Source organism: Syngnathus floridae, chromosome 1, assembly GCF_059516105.1.
Source record: "Syngnathus floridae isolate MCC-2025c chromosome 1, RoL_Sflo_1.0, whole genome shotgun sequence".
NCBI lineage: Eukaryota > Metazoa > Chordata > Actinopteri > Syngnathiformes > Syngnathidae > Syngnathus > Syngnathus floridae.
Genome location: NC_142413.1, coordinates 16,128,720 through 16,149,320, shown reverse-complemented (window position 1 = coordinate 16,149,320; position 20,601 = coordinate 16,128,720). Strand labels below are relative to the sequence as shown.

The 20,601-nt window shown below is 39.5% G+C and overlaps 1 protein-coding gene across 7 annotated transcripts in view; it reads left to right on the top strand.

Annotated features, from left to right (window-relative positions):
- The window catches only part of LOC148404303 (teneurin-3), a 195,334-nt gene that overhangs the window by 43,033 nt on the left and 131,700 nt on the right, over positions 1-20,601 (top strand). The window lies entirely within an intron of this gene.

Genomic DNA, 20,601 nt, shown 5'->3' with positions numbered 1-20,601 from the left:
TAGAATTGAGGATTAAGATCTGCAATGTCAACACAGCCTAAGAAAGAGACTACAATGAAGCCTTATTTGGTGTCCTTAAACTTTACATTGTTACTCTTCACTCGTGTTAGTTTGCATGGGTGGGTGTCTACACATTTCAAAAGTTCCATATTTAGAAAAGCAATCAATTCAGGCCATTTTATAAACATAGAAACTGCATCATAGGAAACATAGGTCTGTTAGAACCCTCAACATTTTCAAATGAGAAATATTCTCATAAATCCCCCAAAACTAATGTGTAGATAAAAAACTCAAATAAGTCCTCTTTTTAAAACATTAAAAAATATGTTTTTCTACAGATTAAAACTTTCAACGGGTCACTGACTGGCAGGGTCACAGTATGGTTGACATGCAGTTTGTCAGGGAGATAGCAGCCAGATTATATAGAATGTAAGGAAGCATAATGACGATTGGGCAGCTTGTGCGGGAGGATATTCTGGTCCTTATTAAAAATGAATCTCATCCAGCTCTCTCTGGGCGCGTGCCTGATGTAAAACAACCTGAGATTGTGGTCACTTTATAGAGGCGGGTATCGGGTATCCATTGCTATGATGGCGGCGGCTGATGAGTCGATCGTCCCAGTCGCTGATGCAAAGCAGAGCACTTTGCAGATATGGATTGGAGATTGATGATATTGTAATGCTGTGTAAACTGATTCATCCTCAAACAACAGGGGGGAAAAAAACATATTCCCTTTCAGTTTTTTTAAGCTTCTTATCTCAGCGTGACCTCTCGGATTCGAGGATTTTTATCTCTGTCAAACATAAGCCAACACCAACAAACACAACATGAAACAGAATCCTTAATTCTCTCAGTTTTGCTTGCAAACACTCGGAAAAAAAAGGCCTGCCGGATTGCATGGGTGACGTGAGTCTGCGTTGATTAGACTTATCATTGCATGTGATTAAAGTCATTACAAAGGCATAGAATGGTAAAACTAAAATGACTGAAGGTAGGAGTGGGATATTTGTGTTGGACTCTAACATCTGATAATCATAAATGGTAAAAATGTATCAAAAAAGTTAAATAATAACCCTTATAGGATAATCAAGTATTTCAAATAAATTCATTTGATCCCTAATTATTCAATGACTTCAATTAAACATTTATTTATTTTCCCCTTTGTCTCTAACCTATTGATGTACTATTCCAAAAAGAAAAAGAAAAGCATTTTAACCATAAAATAATTAAACTAGTATGTAAAGTAAAGCCATTTTCCATCTTGTGTTTTGTTACCTAATGTACCCAATGTGCACTGGACTGGGACTTTAAACACTAAACATGTACCCAACCAAATCAAGACTGTGTAGTGGAATTGGTAGTAAAATTGAGGCGTCGGTAGTAAAAAGTGAGTTCTGAGATGGGAATTAAGCACTAAACCGTCAGACTCAACTCATCTCATCAAGTCCCAGATTACCAAATATGGCTGTTTACTGTTGTGTATCCTCACACGAAAAAAAACGCAAACTAAAGGGTCTGTACTGAGAGACCGCTGTTGCTGTTTCCATAGCAACATTTATTTTCCTTTAGTCTTATTGCTCCTTAAACAAAACTCAATTACAGTATGTTTTTTTTGGGGGGAGGGCTACTAATTAGCAAACCGCCTACTCTGGTTCTCTTGAGTTTATTTTCTTTCCCATGAAGTAAATGGTGGCAAAAAGTGTAGCAAAACTGCAAAAAAGAAGACAATAAGTACAGGATGCTGTAACCTATTAGCCAAATGGTTTGTCATCTAATGCCCCGCCCAACCCCAGTGTCCCTGTCCGCAGTCTAATCCCAATGCAAAGACTCTGCTAAAAGGATCCACGAAGCCTAATAAGATGAATGGGTTCTGACCCTGAAGCTGCTAAAAGCCAACCTGGCCAATTTATCTGAGTGACCTCTACACTGCTGGCAGACTCGTGTCTCACCTCTCAGGGACGGCAGGAAGGAAGCCTTCAGGGTGGAATCGATACCGGCCAGGAAAAACTATCCGGCACAAATTGGGCATACGATGGCTCAAACCGAGATTATGTCACCGATAAAGTGCGGCCATCTTTAAGGCCTGTTTTTAATATTTCATGTTTTTCGATTTACAGTCGTAAGTCATTGTGCATTTTAAGTGAAGAAAATGGCATTTGGGGTCTGCATGCTGGATTTTGTGGTTAGCATGTTTCCATCACAGTTCTTAGGTCCAGGTTCAAATTTCAGAACAGGACATACTGTGTGGAGTTTGTGTTCCTCTCCATTAGTTATTTTGAGACTCTAAATTGTTCAGAGGTGTGAGTGTAAATATAAATTCACTCATAAGATTATACATACGTCTATTGTTAAGATCTCTGAAAGAAGCCTAATAACTGCAACAGGGCTCATTAAAGTCCACAGTTATTTTAATGAGCCAAGTGCCATGTATTGCATTTAAAACCTGTTGTGGTTTTCCATTGAGCTCATTTTTACTTTTTTTCATGAGCGCATCTCAGAATCTCATCTACTTTAAGAGGGGCTTCTTGGCATTTGCCAATAAAAACAACAACAACAATGGCACAAGTAAGACTTCTGGGACTTCATTAAAAATGAGAAAGGATTCCTCTTTCTCTCAAAGATTTACAACAGCACATATTGCACCCAGCATTACAGACTTTTTCCATTTTAAATAGGAACATTTGGAATGAGTTTGTCATCCTTCCAGACTCCATCTCATTCCCAACATGTTTTTTTCCCTTGTCATTTTAGGGTAAATAATGGTAAATTTCACTTTGACTTTACTAACATACTGTGTCAAAGAAACTAAACAGAGACCAGCAAAGATTTGTTAACAAATTTTGTAAGATAAACTAAACTCTTGATCCCGCTTTTCCCCATTATATTTTTATTTGATTGTTTGCCGGCTGTATTGAACACCCATGAAATTGTCTACCTTCAACCAAATATAACAACCAAACGTCTTTACGATTTGTTTGTGGGTATCTTGCAGGGCATAATGACATCTCAAGAATTTCATGGCATTCTGGATTGATAAGTGTTGCCTTGCACCAAAAAGATTGGTCTTTGGTAGTCCCACCACAAACCCAAATCTACACTTGGAATTCATTGGATGTATCTATTAGACAAATATTACAGAACATCTTCAATCAGTGCAAGGTACAATGACATTTCATTCTGGACCAAAACATGTTGCTCAATGTCAGAGGGTTTATCCTGGGTACTCCAGCTATAACCCAAAAATAAGAGACAAATGTCTTTTCATTTTGCACCAAATGCACGGCAACAATTACATGAATTGTATCTTGCGCTTAATGATTTGAATTGGTGTAATGAATCTTTCAAGGCTTTTCGGAGCGAAATATGCTGCCCAGTGTATATAACTAAGAATAACACACAGTTGTCTTAGCAGTTTAATTGAATGGAGTGGAATAATTACAGAAATTGCATCCGGTGCAGCTCATCTGGAGTCTGCAGGGTGCAATGAAATCTCAAAAATGGCTTTTAAAGTCATGCTACAAAAATCCAGTCTCTTAGAATGAGTAAATGTTGGAATATCAAAAATCTTGCGTGTTGATTGCATACTGCTTGCTTCATATTCAGTGAGACTTTATCATTAATTAAACCGGTTTTGTTCATCTTTGGTAAAACAGCTTTTGGTGTTAAGACAATGTTGCAAAAAAGCTGCAGGTCCAGTTCTTTGTATGAATCCCTTTAAGCCATGGAGCTTAGCTTCTGTTATTGTTGTTGTTTTTTCAACACAGAAAAGCATCACTCATCTCTTTCCTTTCTCAAGGCAATCCTTTACGTCCAATGTCATTCTGGTAGACTTCATAGCAGCGTATGTTTAAAAAAAATAGTTGCTTCTTTCAACTCCCAGTGAGTTGCTTTGCATTTTATGCCGGCGTCCACATTATTACCGTGCACACATCAAAGATTGGCCTTAAATCCTCTGCAGGAAACACAATCAATCTGCTCGGTATGCGCCAGTGAGGACAGCGGGCCCTCTTTCTCCTTTTGAGGGTGTCTGAGCGCTTGACCGATGCGCGTTCGATACCCCAGATTGTGGCTAATCATCATTAGCGGACGTGGCAGAGACAATGACTTTCCTTCAGCCTGGCTCAGCTCTGAGAAGGGCACCAGTGGGGGGAAGTGGCGGGTTTTCCTTATGGTGGCTTAACACTCGAGTCTGGCTTTAAGGAATTAGAGGAGCTGGAACTTGTGCACAGCAAAATGTGCGCTCTGATCATCCATCCGAGTCATCAACTGCAGGCCACTGTGAAGTCGTCTGATGAATCACAAGAGGGCAATAAAATGAAAAAAGCCTGAGAGGAAGATAAAACGGGATTTTTTTATTTTACCCGTTTATCACCTGCAGATATATGACGAAGTTCCTCGCAGGGATTCCAAAACAACAGAAGGAAAATGAGGACAGAAGCTAATAGTTTGGAGGAATTGCTAAAAATGGACAGTGGATTATGAAAGATGTCTTTTTCCTCTCGGTACTTAAAGGTTAGCTCTCTATTACACGGAGAGCCTGATGTCAGAAGTATCCCATTGAGTGAGTGGATTGGGGTATTAATGGCGATTCCGGGGAATGGGGGGCTTCCCCTGACTGAGTTTGGCCTCACCCAGACACATTTTTCATCGAGTTGTCAGCCAGCCACCTGCTGCAAAGAAGTAACATCGACAAACTCAATGATGAGGACTGGAAAGGGGCACCCGTGACTTTGCGAGCTCGCTGCTGGGCAAATGTTTCTCGTGTAGCGTGGATCATTGCTTTACCATTTTATCATTGCAGTTGAGGCCCAACATGTATTGGCATAAAGCTCAATTTACAAGTGAGTGTTGTACTCTTGTGAGACTGCAGCAAAGGGAGAAAAGAACTGACACGCATCGCTTTGTTCTGGTCTTCATTGTAGGGTTTGCCTTTTGTCGGTCGAACACTTGACTGATAGGGCTTCAGTAATACTGGATTTTATTTCTTTTTCCCCGTATGTTCTTTATAGTGCGATTAGAGGCAATGTCATTTTTATTTGCTATTTGATTTGATGATTTTCCTTCTGTTGTATGTGCAAAAAAGTCATACACCATTTTTCAAAATTTCCATTTATTATTAGTATTGAATTCTTTATTAAACGTACGTATATAGACATTTTTACATTTTATATAACATTTTTATTTTTTTGATTAATTTTCATTATTTTTGGTAAATGTACATAACTGTTGATATGTTTTATATGTTATATAAGTATATCAGTGTATATGTACGTATATGTATGAGTATATTAGTATATATTTTTTATAAATTTTATACATTTTAATGCCTAAAATTTAATGGATTATTACAACTGCTGCAATTCAGACCTGTGAAATGGCACTGCTGTCAGTCACTTTGACTGCTTTGTCAGGGAAAAGGTGTTAAGAAAAGACCCACATTTGCTTTTGAAAATAAAAAAGTCTAAATGACAGCACTGCGCCATTGTGCACAGAAGTACAGTTAAACAAAGTTCCAATTGTCAAGCCCCGGCAGCAGAAACCAAGGTTTGACCACCACGGCTAAATGGGCCAGATGACTGCGCCATCTTGTTCTTTTGCCCTCGAGGCATAGCCAATCACTGCTGGGGATAAGCGGTGCTCCAGTCAGGCCAACCGGGACTGCCGTGGGTATGCGTAGTAACATGCATTATTCACACCTGCCGCTATGGCACTAAGACCTTCACAAAAGGCAAGGCCTAGGGTTGCATCAGGATGACTTGTTTGGCATCTATTATTGATGGCGACATGACAGCACCACCGTACTTTCCTCTTGATTTACTGGTTTCTATGATTATGCCTAAGACAAAAGACAATTTCCAGTAAACAAGTCAGCCGCCATGCCACTAGCAGACTTGTGATTACAATTTGCCAAATATTTTTTTACCACACAAAAATGAAAAATACTTGTGTGGTAAAACCCAAAATATTTCTTCTAGTAAGGTATGCCTATTTCTTATAGCTTTATAGTATTAGCAGACCTCTTCTAGGGCAAAGTCACAGAAATTGATTGAGAGGTCCCAGGACAAAACTCTCTGAGACTTTGGAAAGAAGAGCTTCAGGATACAGAGCAAAGAAATAATTTCTGAATTTCAGGACAATGTCCAATATAGACCAGGCTGACTGAAAGTAGAAACATTGGTCAAGTCTTGGTTTAGCTACCTAGCTAGAGACCCAAAGGAGATTGAGCAATGAGCACGGATATTTGTTTTAATGGCTGCTTTTAAAGTTTTGACCCAGACGCCAAAGCCACAATGAGAAAATCAACAACCACATGCCGAGCATGAATGGAGCAGATAGACTACTACTACTACTACTACTACTACTACTACTACTGCTAATAATAATACTAATAATGATAATAATGATAATAATAATAATAATAATCTGACAAAGAAACTAATACTGCTCACTTTTGCAAGTTGTTAATGCCCCTAAAGCAGCACAAAGAAGCCTGTTTCACCACGACAATGCTTCAGGGCCACCGTACTTTCCTCAGATTTTCTGAAATCTATTACAACACCTGTGACAAAAGGTTATTTCCACTAGATTCGTCCGAGTATAAGCGGGTCGCCACGCCACCAGTGACACCTTGTAATTGCAATCTTTGCAGGCAGGCTTTCATTACACCAATCGGTGAAACGAAATACGCTTTTTAGCGTTCTTAATGGCAAAACCTGAAACCTTTTGCAACACTCATCCGTCATGTCAGAGGTAGGCTTCCATGCAAAATTAATTTTGTAGCCGAGACCCCCAGTCAGACCAAAGTGAAATAAATGAGCTATTGAATTACCGCTTTATGATGCACCGGAAAAATGACACGGCATCAGCAGCTCCCCAGGAAGATTAAAACCTGCTTAAGTCATTTTTTATGCCTCTACCTCATAAACTCATCAGTTTATTTTTGTTTTAGCAGCGGGTGGGTTGGGGGGAGGGCGGGGGTGGGGGGTGGGGGTTGTTCACATTGTTGAGTAATGTGGGTCAAGTGGTATTAGACTGGAAATTGCAACTCCTTCAGAAAGCCAATGCTGAGCGATGCTGTTGTCAAGCCAGGAAAAGTGAAGACAAGAACACAGGTTAATACATCAAAAGTATATCATAGCAATTTCCAGATAGCAGGGTAATACGCCCCCCTAGGGGGGCTTAACCGGTATATGGATGAAAACAGAGCAATTTGATTGGACATTGAGAATGTCATGACATCATTTTCACATTATTGCCTCGATGTCCATGAGATTGCATTTAATTGTCCTGTGGAAAAAGGTACAACATTTTGAAATGGGAATGTATTGGGGCATCTTTGTGTTAAAACAACAATCACTATTATCATTCTGCAAAAGGTAAAGTAAGGTGTTTTGAAATGGATACGTGTTGTGTTTTAGATTTTCCAAAAGGTTATTGAAGACACATGTCTGAACAAATATGAGTGGCAATTTTTTTTTTTGATCATCTTCTGAAAAAGAATACCACTTTTTAGAATGGATGTTTGTTGAATTTTGGTTAAAGTTAGTTTTAAACTTGTGTCCAGGTACTGTGTATTGTGCATATAATATTATAACACTTTATAACACTTTTGACCACCTTTCAAAAAAAGTCTAGTTTTCAAAATTGTATTAAAACACTTCTTAAATTTCGTTGCACGTGTGTGACAATGACAATAAAGATCTATTCTATTCTACTCTATTCTATTCTATTAAGAAATTCCATTAAAATCAAAAGACGAAAAAATATATACACATCAAATATTAAATCTGATAAAAGACACCCCAAATGAAACAATTGCCTACAAGTAATTTAATCACCAAATAAAAATAACAAACACATTAATCGTAATTGAAGTCTGAACCAATTACAAATAAAATACTCCCCCCAAAAAGTTGAACACAAGTGAGCTTTAAATGCATTGCTGCTCGAGTGAAGTTTAAAAAAAAAAAGACAGCAACAGTTGCCAATATACTTTTAGCCATTCATTGAACGATAATCAAACAAGCTGACACAAAATGAAAACACTTCTCAAGTAGAATGAGGAAGACACTGCGTTCTGAGTTCTACACTACACAACTCATTTTAAATGTCATTTACCTGGCCAGAACCTTGAAAAACATGCGAACACACCAATAATACAACGCGTCATGGGCGGCGTGTGTGTGATTTAATTTAGCTACTGAGTACTCTAGTGTGCTAACTATGTGTGTCATTTGGCAGGAGAGTGATTTAAAATTTTATGGCTGCAATAAAGTCAGGGGATTTATGTCTTTGTGATTTTATATGGTAATGATTACTTCTTCTCTATAGTTGTTCTGATCAAATTGATAATTTTGCCAAAGACTTTTGTTTATTCCAGAATCTTGTCAATATCTCATTCTAGATGATGGTAAATGGGCTGTCGCTTATAGCACTTTTCCACCTGTTAAGGCCATCAAAACGCTTTTCACTGATTTCCACATCCACCTACTGAAGATGAAGTATCAGGAGAACTGGGGTTTCACTATCTTGCTCAAGGTTACTTCGACACGCTCACAATGGCCGGGGATCGAACCCGCAACCTTTTATTTGGGAGATGGCCATTCTACCAATCTAAAACCAAATCAAAAATTTCATTTTACAAATGAAATGTGCATTTTCCCAGCGCTTCTTACAAATTTATTGGCACAACTGTACTCATACACAGGAGCTTAAAATAAAATAATGTATTAACGCTTCAGCGAAATTAATGGCTGAGCGACTAGCAACAAAGGTTGGCCGCCAGTGGTTTCTCTTGCATTGATGAATCTTTTAGTGTCGGAATGAACTGTACTCTACATATATAAAAAAAAAAAAAAAAAAAGTCAAATTGCCGCATTGGTAAAGTTTCTGGAACAGTTCAGAACAACAGAATGAAAAACCTGGAAAATGCTAGTGGAGATTCACGTATTGCAGACTGATCATCAAATCATGCAAAAGCCGAGCATCTGAAAATCTAATGGACGGGTTAAGGCCCAGAATTTATCCGATGACTGTCCAGTGTCAGCCATTGGAACAACCTAATCTAAGCTTCCTCATAACACGCATAAACGCTCAGCGTCCGACTGTGTAATAGAGTGGCCTGCCACAATGGAGGTGAACGAGAAGGATGTCGTGATAGTTATCTGTGATAAGTAGCTGATTCTGAGCACAAGATGACAGTATTCTAATGCATATGTAGTCAACGAAATGTACACACAGCAGTTTATGTTTCACCAGTTTTTTTGGGGGGGGCTTTCATTTTAGGGGAAGCTGAGCTTCCCTCGCAGTCGCCACTGCAGTCTACACTGATTTCTCACGCAGTTGATCAAAGAGAGGCTGTGCAAACGCTAGCTCTGACACAGCCGAGCTTCTTTTTCTGCACCCCGATTACCCCTTGACACCCCACCCCGCCCCCTTGTACCATTCCAACCCCCTGCCGATGTGCCCTTTTCACCATCTTTTCTTGCACGTTTTCTTTCACACGCCCGACGTATACCACGGCTGGTACGAGAAGAAAAAACAGCTCACCCAATGAGCTCGCCGAGAGAAATCCAGGGAGTTTTAGGCGGGGGTTCTCGGCGTCCTCTCACCCAGGGGTCCCAGTGGGATCCCCTCCGATGCCGGGCACCCCGTCATGCGCCCCCCGTCGAGCCCATGCCCGCTCGCTGCATTTCCATAATCCATATTCTAAAGGCCAGCTGGATTAAAAAAAGACACTTGATGGTCCTAGACAGTTTTGGCTGCCATTTTGCAGCACGTCTTTCTGGATAAAATGTGAGGTTATTTTCTTCCGTTTAGTCCAAAACATTAGCACATTATGTGATGGACGTAGTGGCCCATTTCCCATTTCTCTACTTTACTTTTTTTTCCTTCACCATAGTGAAAATGAAGCTCCTTGAGTGTATGTGGATTGAGTTCCAAGAATGAATGGCCTGGGTAATCCTGCCATGACGGACGACGAATGAATGGAGACGGGTGACCGTCTAAAACCAGGATGACGTATCATGTGATTTATTCCCAAGACAACCCCGTTCTCAAGTCAGATGCCCTTCTATTCGGCTCTGATATCTCATGCTAGTGCAATTACTGTGCATAACAAAGGTTCACCCGGGGTCACAAGCCATAGTTTTGGTTGTGCAAAATTGGCACATCCATCTGAAAACACTGCATGATTTTTATTTTTTTTTTTAAACAAAAGACATCATCACTAGTCAAAAGTCAATTTTTTTATGTTCCTTTGATCTGGCTTTTATTTCTAACAATGATTTTTAATAATGATTACATTTAAATGGAATAATAATATTTTAATGATATAATAATGATAATTAATAATGAAAAAACATCTGTCTTTTGTGGTTGTAGCTCCATGTAAGAAAAGATACCTGGTACCTCTCAAAAGTGAGCATTGTTACCGTTTCTGTGGAAAGGCAGAATCTTCGACACAAGTCTGTGGGTTCACATGTCATATTTGACTTTTTAAAATTTTCTTGCTTAAAATGAAGGTCAAAATATTGATAGTAATTGTTATAACACATCATGTGTTGTGAGATTATCAGTGCTGGGCACGTGCAATTTGGCAACTTGAACCATCTATCTGACCATTCCTGGATTTAGTTACAAAATGCACATGTTCACAAGAAGGTTGTCAGTTGGATGTTTGGTTCTCTAGTGAGCAGCTAGCATTGGAACCTAATATAGCATTCTAAAAGACAACCAGAATAAACCCATTAATTTATCATAAATAACACTTGTGTAGTGGAGGAAATCTTTAGTGACGCTGTTATGTGAAAAATGTATTAGCGTGCCCATGGGACCGTGTCCAGTTCGGATTCTTGGGTCCTCGTTAAAGAATACCAGGTGGGAATTGTAATGAGGCAATTCATTATTCCCAGAAGACGAGGAATCAGCATCCTCTCAGGTGTTGTCAACAGGGACAAACACGGATAGGCTGCTATAGCATTAGTGTAAGCGTTTAATTGAGTCCACACTTATTTTTCCACCATGTGGGGAAAATGTCAAAAAGAAGCTCAGAGGCTCCGGCCGTCTGCTCTTTCTGTTTGAGTAAATCTGTCATTTCCCCAAAACTAGGTCATGAAAAAAATTGGGGATGACATCAATTGAATTTGGACAGTTCCAATTCCGATTCCGATTATCTGATCGTATTCCAGTTTCTAATGATTCTAAATTGCGCTTCTTAAACAAACAAACAAACAAACAAACAAACAAACAAACAAACAAAAACGTTTTTACTGGTTGTGAACTTTTATTTTATTATTATTTATTTTTACCAGTATCTTAACTAATATAATTAATGTTGCTGAATTTGGAGGTAGCATAGGATTGTCAGAGACTGGACATGCGTAGGTGTTTTATCATATTCAAAATGCAAACTTGTTTGATATATAATGTAATGCGCTGCACTGAAGAAGACTGGCTATTCCCCCCATTTACAAAGTTCAGACACACTTTTGATCTCCGCCAAGAAGTGTTCATCATTGCTCTACCAGCAATTGAGTCTGATGGGTAGTCTGTTCAAGCGCATTGCAGAGACTCTCCAGGCTACCTCGCAAATATGCAAGGGTCCCAAATACAGAAACTCTGATACAGCACTTGTAGCTTTACCTTGAGTCAAATCTGACTTTGTTGAGCTCTACGTTGAAAAAACATCTATGTAAATAAAACTTAAGTTCATTTTGCGAAGGAGGTCTGTGTTCAGCATGATTGATCGAGCGTTTTGTCTGTTTTTGTGGTCTTAGCTCTGTGTTGAAAATTTAAAGTGGGGCCTTTTAAAAGAAAGCATTAATACTATATACTTTTAGATAGCTGTTGTTCTTCATGTGTCAAATCACACTTTTTTTGCCTTAATCTTCGGTCCAAACATTCAATGCGGGTCATGTACAGGTATTGATTCCTTTTTAAATTGACTAACATTGGCTCCAGCAGAGCAGATTGTTTTGGGACAAAGCTGTTGTGGGTTTACCATGTGTCGTATTCTTTTTGTGGCTGAAGATTGACTGAAAGCAGTTTTTTTGTGGCCCTTAGTACGTCTCAAAAGAGAGCATCATTGTATGAAAGCAGAATCTCTGACACAGCTCTGTTCGTTTACCATGTGTCAAATTTAACTTGTGGGGGCTCTCATTTGAAACAAATTCATGTAATTGAAACAAGTTGCTAAGCTTTTACAGCATCATTAAATTTCTGTCAAGGCAGAATGTTTGGATTTACCATGTGCCAAGTTCCTCCTTTTTTGTCTTGATGCTCCAGCCAGACGGCGTAACGCGATTCAAGATAGAGTGGTGCAAAAACACTCCCATCTACTAGACGGAGGAGGGGTGTTGTTGGTGGTGCTGAGAACGGGGAGGGGGAGCGGTCTGGGGGGGGGGGGGGGGGTAGTCCACGAGAGCGTGAGTTAAAAGAGAGGAAGAAGAGGAGGAAGGAGGAGGCTGGTAGTGGTGGAGAGAGTGCGGCAGACAGCGAGTCGGCTACTAACTACCGTGACACCCCGTGCGACTTCCCGCACTGACGCCTGCTGCATCCATCCTTTTGAGACGGACGGGGGGGCTTCCAGCATGGTTGCAAGACAAAAAGGTGAAGAGAAGGAGGAAGGGTTCTGTCGGGGAGCACTGCTGGCTGGCTGGCAGGCGATGCAGAGCTGCACCGCCGTCTAACAAGTGCAGCTTTCAGTCTCCAGTCAGGGAAATCTGCTCACGAGGTAACAACTTCTTTGTTCTAGCCGGCGTGTGATGGTCACCATGATAAAAGAATATATTGCAGCTGTTGTGGTGTGCATCATGGACAATACATACAATTAAAGCATTGTGATTGTGTGTGCGTGTGTGTATGTGTGTGTGTGTGTGTGCGTGTGTGTGTTAGCTGGGGGCCCTCATTGAGACTGCAGACTGTCTGTTATATTTCCCAATGTGCACTTTCTGATGGTGGTCACGCTTTTATCTGTTTGTTAGCAGAATTGTGTTGGATTTAGCCAAACATGCGAATGAGAAGGGTTACTTGTGTGCAATTTGGTGCTGCCTAATTGGTTGAACCTTGAACCTCAACTAGGTCATGCCTCCATCAAGGAGGGTTGGTTTGAGTGTTTGAGAAAATGCAATAGCCTGATATAGATTATTTTTGTTGCTGTACTATATTTCAAATTTGGGTTGTTCAAACTTGGAACAGGTCTGTGGTATCCAAATCCACCAAGAAGGAAATGTATTGGCTTGTTTGTTTGTGAGTGTCCTGGTAAGCAGAATTAAACACTATGCACATATATTTTTATTCATTCATTCGTCTTCCAATTTTCCTATCCTGACGAGGGTTGCAGGCGTGACTTCGGGCAGTAGGCGGGGTAGACCCTGGACTGGCCGCCAGCCAATCTTAGGGCACACATAGACAAACAACCACAATGGCATGTATGCGCTCAATCGGCCCATCAGGCATTTTCTTAGAATGTGTGCGGAAACCCGGAGGAAACCCACGCAATCACAGGGAGAACATGCAAACTTCACACAGGAAGGCCATAGGTGGAATCGAACTTGCAACCTTTGCACTCAGGCGGACATGCTCACTGTGTGACACATCCAGAAAAAACATATAAAGTCAAATCAAGGACTGAATAGGACATTGGCCAGTTCGGCTTCAAGCAGTAATTTTAGGCAAATTCCAACTCTTACTTCAAATTCCTACTTGCCCATTTGACCCTCAATTGAAGAGTATAGTAGACAGGTAGGCGGCACTGAATTATGAAGCTTTTATTGGTCACGCCATTTTGATACACACTAAGTGCTTCATACGCAACATCAATGTCTAATGTATGCAAACAACTCTGTCGAAGTGTTGCTTTTTCTGTAGACTTTGATGAATGGTGTAGCGTTGACGTCACGCGCCTGCCAGACAGAGACGGATTGAAGTGCTTAGCACACCAATGGCCACCGAGACAAAGAGTAATTGGTGCATGGTGAGTGTTGACCAGTGTAAATGGAGTAGATTGCAAATAGTGACATTTTGTTCCAAAAAGCTCCAAATCATCACAGTTTCAGTTGAACTAACCGAGTGAATACATACTGAGGACGTACATTTAAATACAACTCAAAGGAACTCAAGCCTTTTAGTTAAGCCTATGATTAGAAAGAGGGATAGCCTCAGTTTGTGACAAGCAGTAAGACAGGATTTCTGATAATAGTGCAGTAGTCAAGTGTAGAAATTTCTGTTTTGATTTACGTTATTTTTCCTATAATGTGGACTCAGTGAAGCAGCATGTGGCCTGTTACTCAAAAATGTCTATACTTCCAGATCATGGTGGAAAATTGTGATGACAAGGCAGGTCGTATTTTAGTCTTAATGCCTCTTTAAACTGGCGAGTATTTTGAAAATGTGGTTCAGTTCTACGCCAAGTTGGGCCTACAGCTGGTTTTGCAAAGACAGATGCAGTTTCCTTTATATTTTATGGAACTTATCTGAAGAAAGTTTAACTTAGTGCACTCTATTTTGCTATACACCCCTGACAATTCTATCTATCTATCTATCTATCTATCTATCTATCTATCTATCTATCTATCTATCTATCTATCTATCTATCTATCTATCTATCTATCTATCTATCTATCTATCTATCTATCTATCTATCTATCTATCTATCTATCTATCTATCTCCATCCATCCATCCATCCATCCATCCATCCATCCTTCCATCCATCCATCCCGATCAATTCTTAGACATCCCTAGAGGGTTCAAAATGCTGCTTGCAGTTGGGGTCATTACCCTGTTAGAATTTGTAAAATATTCCTTTTTTTTTAAACATGATTGTCTGACTGTCTCTGACCTCTCTCTCTCTCTCTCTCTCTCTCTCTCTCTCTCTCTCTCTCTCTCTCTCTCTCTCTCTCTCTCTCTCTCTCTCTCTTGTCTTAGTTAATTTTTTTATTTTTGTATCTATTACATTTACTTTGTTTTATGACGTAAAATACTGTGACAGACTGCATCGCAGTGTTTTCTGGACCAGCTCCTTCTGTTCAGTCGTGTACAGTTGGAGAGAGAGATGTGTGGTGGTCTATAGTGATCCAGCATTCTTCATACGTGTCACTTGTAATTACATTGAAAAATTAGGTTGCTGCGCAAAGGAGAGAGAGAGGGAAACAAACCATTGCTGAGTACCGTACTGCTATACCAACGGCTCACCAAGGTTTCCTGTGACATTCGCCACCACTGCAATCATGTCATTGATGTGAGACATCATAAAGGACCGATGGGGTGTCACTACAATTTTAGACACCCCTCTGTGAATGGACCATTACCTTACAAGTAGTGGTTATGTTTATTTCCATTGTGCAAAATCGTGTTTATCATTACTAACAGGCTAGAGGAGCAACCAAATATATGACACATACTGTACTTTGTGCACAAGTCCATGCATGGCGTGGAGTCTTTCACACTGTGAATTATTTCTAGTTGTTCAGTTCATTCCTCCTGTGCAAAGTTTTGGTTAACATGAGTAACTAGTGAGAGAAGCTATCACATTACATCACACGTATGTTGCATAATCCTGTGCATGATTCAGCATGCAGTGGACTTTTTTGATTAAGGATATTTTTAGTCGTTAGTGTTTATTTCTATTAAGCAAGATGGTGGTTATCATGAATAATGGAAAGAGGAGCCATCACACTAACCATATGATGTGTGAATTTGCGAAGACTTTTTGATTCTTTGGATTATTTCTAATCATTCTGTTATTAACGTTTAAAGGGCTAGTTGACGTTATCTAGCAAGAGGAGCAAGTATTCAGGTAGGAAAGCATGCATGCCATGGATCAATTTATTGTCTATTGGATTATTTCTCAGTTTTGTATATTTTTATTGTGTACAGTGTTGGTAAAGAAATGGTGAGAAGAGTCATTGTGTTAACTACAGTCTGTGATAGTTTGTCAACATTGCACGAATAACAGCGCATCACTGCACGTGCAGTGGACATTTTTGACTTCAGTTTATTTCTAGTTGTTTCTATTATGATTAGATTATGTTGCAAAATTGTAAAGTAAATCGGAGTGCTGTGGATTTTTTCACTTTGTGGATTAAAAAAATAAGAATTGTGTTCAAGTTCCGAGTTTCGTGTTGTGTTAAAATACTTTGTAAAGAAAGCCGTCAACACGACGAGGAAGATGTTAGCAGGGTTATCCAAGCTATTTATTTGGGGGCACGAGCCGAGTCCCGCTGTTATCAAAGAGACTATCCATGCGGCACATTAATACGAATTAGCGAGCGGGCAACATAGGCGGGCTTTGATCAAAGGTGTGTACATTGCAATTCTGGGGTAGAGTCAAGTGTGGTAAGATATCACTGAATCCAATTATTATTATCAGACGGCTGGCGTTCCTGAAATTCTTGTTCCCAGATTGGTATCTTTTGCTTGCCTTTCCAGCTGCTCATTATGACACAGACTGTGCAGAGCGTGGGGGAAGGTTGAACTTTTGTGCTGTCTTTTTATTTATGGCTGGCCCACTCATGAATTTGGCTTTATAGTTTTGAGATTGTATTGTTTCTTGAACATATTTTAAATTCGGGCAAAAGAAGGAGGCATGGCTCTAGGATTTCTTGGACTCCCATATCCTGGTCAGTGCCGCACGCTACGCAGAAAGTAACATCGTGTAGTTCTTTGGAGAGTTACAGAAGAAGAATGAGATTTTTTTTTTCTAGCAAATACTCAAAGATAGGGTCCATAGGAAAAAAAAAACCTGAATGGTGAATCCATGAATAGCAAAACACAAATAGGTGAGGGTTCACTGTACACTGTGCTGAATCTAGCAAAGCATAGCCCAGAATGTAAAAATAATTGTAGTACTGTTGGTAGTATCCTTCCATTATTAAAGCAAGTTCATTGGCCATCATGGATTTTTCTAACTCGTTATGCAACGGCAAACGCACAGCTATCAAAAAGAAAACAATTCAAATTAAAGCAGCAAGCAGCAACAAACGAGGCCCTCGTGCTCCCATTTTCCTGGCAAATCCCCAAAACGATCATCAAATTTTGATGTTATGTTCCACCCACAACAATTGCCCACATTAATTGCAATTATAACTGTCTAGGATACTCTCTTTTGATATGGGCATTTGGATGAATTCCCTAACAGGAAAAATACTATGAGTCTTGAATTTTTCCCAAAATATCAGCTTTGACCTAACATGGCTGATTTCATCTTTCATTTTATGGATAGTCCCTTGATTCCATGCGTCCTGATATATTAAACGTGTACACCCAATTTCACGTTAATCGGTGAAACTGGTCTAGGATACCTGCTTGGGATTAGGGCTGTTATGGTTGGATTACCTAGTAATTGATCAAAGTAGTTGTGCTGGAATGTGGATCTGTAAAGCTAATTTCGACCAAAATGGCTCACTTCCTGTTCAATCCCGGGTTTGGTTTTTTGAGATTTTTCAGGTTTCCTGTTTTGATCGACACCCATTTTAAAGTCAATGGTTGAAACTAGTGTTTGGGTTAGGGCTGCTACTGACTGATGCTATTCTGAAAATACATAAAATCTTCATCAGTAGTCTAGTCTCTTGCAAAAATGGGTGAATTTTCAATCATATTGAGATTACCATAATGCTGATTCATTCTGGCAAGACTAATGAAATGGTCAAACTTTGACATAGAATCACAAACTACTCGTGAATCCGTAATAAATATGGAATCATAATCCACCAATTTGAGTGCATTGGCCTGTGAAGTTTCTATTTCAAAATGTAAAACTCACTTGTGGAGGAACAAGCTTCCTTCAGATTGAATAAAACTGAATGGTTTCAGGGTGAAAAGTGTAATTCTCACTTTTAATGACGTTAGAGCCTGTCCTGTTCTGTTCAATCCTAACATCACTCTCTTTAATTGAAGTATATTTCATATTTCTATCTCATTATAAAGACTTTTCATCATCCTCGCTCTCTGTTATGACTGCAAATCAGATTTTAATTACTTTTCCCCTGAAAAGACAATCGAGGCTTTCAGGTGTGACTCTATCTTGTATATGTGCAATTTGATTCAGCAAAGCTTTAATTGAAATTCAAGATAAAAAAGAAAAAAATGTGAGCGTTTCCGAGGTGGTGTCACTCTACAGGCAATTTCACACTCATGTGCACTCCAAAAACCTTATTAAAGTTGAATGTAATATTGTGAAATCATGAAATCCAACTTTAAGGAGCTGAACAATTTTTTTCTTTTTCTTTTTTTTTTTTTTTTTAGGGAATGTCATGGGACAAAAACAAACTGAAGCTTGCCGTAGCAAGCAACGAGTAGGATATCATACAAAAATGCTGGCACTGTATTTAAAAAGGCACGCTTCTATGTTTTTACACATTGTGATAGAATGCCTTCATGGTCACTGAAATAACTTAAAATTGGCACAAGTTAAAAAAAAACAAAAAAAACCGTGAAAATAACTAGTGACAACATGTTTTAATTCTGTGGTCAAATAGAAATCTTTTGAAAGTTCAAAAAGGGTTCTTTGTACTAGTCTATTTTAGGAATAGTTTTGCTTTTAGGCAATTTTGGCAGTTTTTGTTGCGATTTCAAATTATATTGTTTGCTGCACAGATTTGCAAAAGCATGTGGCAACTCGTTTTCAAATCAGCCAATTTACAGAGGACTTTTGACTTGGTTGCCTGCAGCTTTTGCGGGACTATAATGCTGCTGATGCAGTGAAGTGTTTGTCTAACAAATCAACACTGTGTTCATACATTTGCGTGCGGACCTGCTCCCACAGCCGGGCCACAGGGGCATGCTTGCCCCCCCCCCTCCCCACCTGAGGCACGATTTCCTAAAGATAAACATCCATATTTTTAGCATTTGTCATTTTATTGTATCATAGTTGCTGGTTTTGTGTTGTGAAATAATACTGATTGTTCTAATATTTGCAGACATAAGCATAAGCAGAAATGACAACACTAATTTTGATGATGATTGATCAGAGTGTTTGGATATTGGACAATTTTTTTACATTACACATTTAAGACTCTCACCCGACTCATGCAGACACCGCCAAGAACCGCGTGGCCCATTGCGAGAGATATATCATAATGTTCACCACATTGGATCGTATTATCCATATAATTGGAAAATGGTTGTTTACTTGTATAGTGCTTTTCCACCGGCCCTCGAAGTGCTTTGCACTGAATTTCTCGTTCATTTACTGATGACGCAGCATCAGGAGCAATTGGGGGTTCAGTATCTTGCTCAAACATACTTCGACATGGTCACAATGGCCATTGATCGTGTATGGCCAACCTCTCTCAAAACCTTAACCACCGAGCCATGCCGCCCACAAAATTGACAAGTTATAGTCATGAGATTTATTTACAATGCCATAAGAAAATGAAAAACAATAGTTCACTATAAATCCCATGAGTTCTGACTTGATGATACATATAGGTACAAGGGGCAAGTCTTCAAAAATTGCTTCACTTTGTCACATGGAATACTGGTGTGGCACCAACATACTCAAGGTGGGGTACGTATGTATATTTACTGTAAATCTTGTCTTTCGTAACGCTTGCCAGCGGGGATTGGTCTCTGTGCACAGGTGAGAGAATCCAGTACTAAAATAAATTGGGTGTGGATAATAATATTGGTTAGCCTTGCTAGCTTTCTTACTTGCAGTGAGGAACAAGGTCAGCCGTGCAAAGTGAAGCTTCACCTTTGTCGCCAAAATATTATGTCCAATAATACCCATGCAACAGGTTTGAGGTGAGAAATTCCTTCATATCGCAACACTCATCGAGCAACTGTGTAGCAATACTCATTAATACAGCGTGGGGAGAATGTTTTACCAAAAATTAATGGCACAGTCACAGGCAAAATATGCAAGTCCATCTTCAAATACAATAAAAACACATACGTGCGTGTGTATTTGTTTTGGGGTGGTGGTGGTGGTGGTGTTGGGTGGGTGGGTTGGGCAGCTAACACAGTAGATGGATCATCGGGCGACAACATGTAATCATTTCCTTCAAAAGAAAACTATTTCACAAGGGCAGATAACACAAACATGGCAAATGAGGACAGGAGTGTGTTCTTTAAACCTGAATAAAGTTTTAGTTTAATGTTTAATTTGAGATTGCAGTTTAGTTCGATATTTGTTTCATTTATTAGTTATTTTTTTATATTTTATTGAAACTATTAACTATTAAACATTCACACCCACACTCACACCTACGGACTATTTGGAGTGGTCATTCGGCCTACCATGCGGGGTTTTGGGATATGGGAGGAAACCGCAGCACCCTGAGCAAACCCACGCAAGCACGGGGAGAACATGCAAACTCTACACAGGAATCAACTGAGTAAATTAATTTTTAATATTTCTTGCTCATTATTATTCTGATTGGCGGCACAGTGGTCAACCGGCCGGCCATGCACATTTTTGGAAAGCGGAAGGAAACAAGCGTACCGGAGGAGACCCACACACCCCTGAAAGTGCTCACCAGTGTTCCACCATGCTGCCCGTGGTAATAATAATAGTAGATATTTTCACATTTATAATATCCAGTATTTTATGGTATGTAGTTTTAATGTGGTTTTCTTTCCCTTTATATTTTTTTAAACAT